The following is a 4,531-nucleotide window of genomic DNA, read 5'->3' as shown; positions in this document are numbered from 1 at the left end:
GTTCCCTCCCTCCTAACAAGAAAGAAAAACTACAGTAAGATTAAGACACTAAGTATGAGTTAGATTTAAGCGATGTACAGTGCCATATTAAGACTTAGAGTAAGTCGGATTAAGAGATTAGAATTGAGTTGTATTACTATTTCCGCCTCGGACCGTTAAGGAAGCTTTGGGGGAGTTGCCGAAGCAGGAGTGGTATATGGACTCTGTTGGCTGTAGGGACCAGTCGTTAAGGGGGTCAAGTGTTTAGGTCGGTGCGCGTAGAGGATCGGTGGGCACGCAACTCAACCCATATAGGGGGTGTACAATAGTCCTCAAGGTCTTAGTGAGTGGGATGTTCCCTCCCTCCCTCCTAACAAGAAAAAATACAATAAGATTAAGACACTAAGTATGAGTTAGATTTAAGCGATATAGAGTACCATGAAGTCGGATTAAGAGATTAGAATTGAGTTGTATTACTGGATTGGGATTGAGACTGATTGAGGGATTGGAAGTGAGTCAGATTAAAGGAAGGGTAAGTCAGATTAAGGAATTGAAAGTGATTCGGACTTAGAAACTGAGAGTAAGATTAGGAGTTTGAGAATTAGTAAGAGTTGGAATTTGAGAATGAGTAAAGATTTAGAGCAGTTCAGATCAAAATACTGAAGATGTCAGGATGATATTGTAAACTTTTATTCCAACTCAACAATGAAATTTTATTCTTCCAACAATAACTCTTCACCTTATATAATTTAATTTCATTCCCGTCAACAATGGGATTTGCTCTCCATACAGTAACACAGCGTTCGTTATTGCACTCCATGAACGACAATGACAATTTACTTGGACTATTACGAACAACAATGAACTGTTAATCTTAACTAATATTCACAAAGCACTATTTACAACACAGAACTGTCAGTTCTCAGTTCACAGCTCGTTTGTCATGGCTAGTTCTTCTAGCTCAGTCACACGCGTTCACAGAATCTCGAACCCCAGACCTTTAGAGACGATCCGCTGCACTTCGAACTCAGGTCTCCCAACTGCGGTCCACTGCACTCGAACTCCGGGCTTCAGGCTCCACAGTTACGGACACAACTCAAGTCGCGCTCTGGTCTCGAAGCTGCTACACAAGACTGTCTGGCTTGCTCTCCACTAACTTTAACAACACTGGCTTACTGACGGGCTGAATAAACTGCTCAAGTTCACTCGCGTTTCTTCTTTTATAACTAAACCATAGTTACGAGAAATTTCTACGGGTGTCCAGAGCTAGCTCTCTCGAATTATCTGGATATCTCCACTTTGACGGATTTCTGGACGATTCGGGAGGGTCCGTCCCCCCTTCACTCCGCACTTAGCAATTTGCTTCCATCCTCACTCGGCAGGTAGCAGATGCGCGCGCAACCTCCCCTCGCCGCGTTGCTGTAATACACCCCCTCTGCCCTCTCAGCATGCAGATGCTCCCTGTACCAGCGTTTCGTCTGCCGCGCGCCCTGTCGGACACGTGTTCGAACCCCGGTGCAGCTGTCACAATATGTTGAAAGTGAGAGAAAAAACAAGTTGATGTTGAGCAAGAAACACGGACCAATGAAAGTGGGAGTACAAGAATAAAATCGAGAGAAAATTCGAGCAACTTTCTTTTAATTTGATACGTAGCATACGTTGAACTGAATGAATACCCAAATTGTTAATAAATACAGGAGGATGAATTGTTAACAACCATTTATTGACTAAGATTTCTGGGTGCAAACGTTCTAACAACACTTTTCGCAAGTTTACATTTTTGAGTTTTCGTCTAGGTAGACTTCTATGTCATGCGTTTCGGCAAGTCAACCGAATTAATATTTTAGGAGAAAAATTCGCTCCGGCGCCGGGGATCGAACCCGGATTCTTGGTTCTACGTACCAAGCGCTCTGACCACTGAGCTACGCCGAATTCAATCCACAGCACCGATTCGAACTTTCCTCCTTCAATGTTTCCCTTTGTAGCCTGACTCCAAGTTAGGCATATATGTTGACGTATATGTCCAATGTCAACTGCCATTATACTAGGAGCGCACTCAGCTGAGTGACTTGTTGGCCGGGAATCCGCAGTTATTATGCACTGCTAGCTGAGAGAATATTATAGATATATTAATTTGTCATACAGAATATCATCTGTAATATTGACAATTAATATTTGTGGCTGTGGCTGTGGCGCTGTGGATTGAATTCGGCGTAGCTCAGTGGTCAGAGCACTTGGTACGTAGAACCAAGGAACCGGGTTCGATCCCCGGCGTCGGATCGAATTTTTCTCCTCAAATATTAATTGTCAATATTACAGATATTATTCTGTATGACAAATTAATAAATCTATAATAAAGTCAACCGAACGTTACGAGTACAATGATAATAAGCAAACATTACCGTCATAAGCGGGACTCGAACCCACACCAGCATCTAAGTTGCGTCTTAGACGTCTTCCATTATAATTGGGAGCTGTTATACTTTTGCTTGTTAAGTGGGTTTATAGTTGAGTTGTAGAGAGCCTGCCAATTACCCTGTGCCGCTGTGGCTAAATATTTGGGCAACAGGAGAGAAGCAGAAGTGACAGTTGATCGCTGGCTCTGTTATTCCGAGACACTCGACAGCTGCTGCTATTGTAGAGAAAAACAACTACGTCACGCCCGACATGTTTCATCACTCGCATGCAACTGGACGCGACTGTTCAGTCAGTTAGCGAGAACAATTACGAATAATGTTAATATCAGAGCGTGATATCGCCTATAAGCAAACATGTCAGGTTCGGAAACTAGTGGTAATCGTAGATCTACTGCACCTCCTGTGTTTATGCCCGTCTGGGAAGTGTAGGGCCATAATTGGTATGATTGTGATTGATATGATTATAATTGGTATGCTTGTGATTGATATGATTATAATTGGTATGCTTGTAATTGATATGATTATAATTGGTATGCTTGTAATTGATATGATTATAATTGGTATGCTTGTAATTGATATGATTATAATTGGTATGCTTGTAATTGATATGATTATAATTGGTATGATTGTGATTGATATGATTATAATTGGTATGCTTGTAATTGATATGATTATAATTGGTATGCTTGTAATTGATATGATCATAATTGGTATGCTTGTAATTGATATGATCATAATTGGTATGCTTGTAATTGATATGATTATAATTGTTATGATTGTAATTAATGTTAAGAGTAACATTGTTGACATTGTAAGACTCACACTCGTGCATACCTGATCGATAATTACTAGACAGTGGATGCGGGATGACTTAAGAAAAAGGAAGTTGTTTCGTATCGGAGTATATGGCACGTGCCGCGTCGTTCGTCTTTTGTGTACCTGGCGAGTACAGCAGCGTACATAACGAAGGAACCTCGGTCCACATTGTGTGCAGTTGTGTTTTCCTGCTCAAGTATTTAGTACGAGTTGAATACTGTAGTGCTGATTCATTCATAATGTCGAAGTCAAAACGTTAAATTCGCTCAGAGATACGAGATGCAATTAAGAAGTATGATAGTGACATTTTATGTATTAACGAATACAATATCGTGTGTAATGTATGTAAAATTGAAATAAAAGCCAGAACAACTCAGGCTATAAAGAAACATTGCAACAGTATATCGCACAGGAAATGCGTTGAAATGAAATCTGAGGAACCATCATCATTATCATCATCATCATCATCATCATCATCATCATCATCATCATCATTTAGTTTTGCGAGTCTAAACGAAACGTCATGCGCAACATGATGCTCAGTGCAAATATTCCTCTAAAGAAATTGAGTGATCCCCATTTTAGAGATTTTCTTCAGAAATTCTCTCGATACAAAAACTGTTTAAGCGATAGGCGAAGACGATTCAGCTTCGACAACTTACGAGAATATATCGTCGTTTACTGCAACGCTAGTAATTCCATCAATGATGACGAGGTATGTGCTACAGTACTGCAGTTTTCTTTTCCATCTAACTGTACGGAGATACAGTAGCATGTTGACGTCTGTCTACGTTTAAAACCTGTTGATCCAATGGTCTGAATGAAACAAAATGTAACATATAGTAAATGTGCACCTACATTCAACGATAAGTCATCCCGCATCCACTGTCTAATAATTACTAATTGAGTCATGTATGTACTGGGATTAATGACTAAGGGCTTATCTTTCAAAGTCCAGAATCAGGTCATTGCACTGGTTAAAGCGTGGGGACGCCAAGCCGAATAGAGGCGATCACGCGGACTTCAAAGATCACCGTAGCGTCACTATGGGCAGGTCATAAAAAGGCGCGGTGATCATTGGAGCAACTCATTCATTTACTTCGGAATATGTCTTGGTCGTGTTAAATTTTATCGTACCCTGTTAACATGTTTCGGCCTGCTATTGGCCTTCTTCGAAACTGGTTCTTGCTGGTCTTGGCTCCTTTTGTTTTGTTTCCTGTGGGGGTGTGTTTGTGTAGTGTAATGTGGAGTCACATCCCACAGGAAACAAAACAAAAGGCGCCAAGACCAGCAAAAACCAGTTCTGAAGACGGCCAATA

General features: G+C 40.9%; 1 non-coding gene across 1 annotated transcript; it reads right to left on the bottom strand.

Moving 5' to 3' along the window:
• Window positions 1-1,838: 1,838 nt before the first annotated feature.
• Window positions 1,839-1,911, bottom strand: TRNAT-CGU (transfer RNA threonine (anticodon CGU)). The gene has a single exon. It is a non-coding gene; the product is annotated as a tRNA-Thr (tRNA).
• Between the last annotated feature and the right edge of the window lie 2,620 nt (window positions 1,912-4,531).

This window comes from Periplaneta americana, chromosome 16, assembly GCF_040183065.1.
Source record: "Periplaneta americana isolate PAMFEO1 chromosome 16, P.americana_PAMFEO1_priV1, whole genome shotgun sequence".
NCBI lineage: Eukaryota > Metazoa > Arthropoda > Insecta > Blattodea > Blattidae > Periplaneta > Periplaneta americana.
The sequence above is the reverse complement of the archived record's forward strand: the minus strand, read 5'-3'. Positions and strand labels throughout refer to the sequence as shown.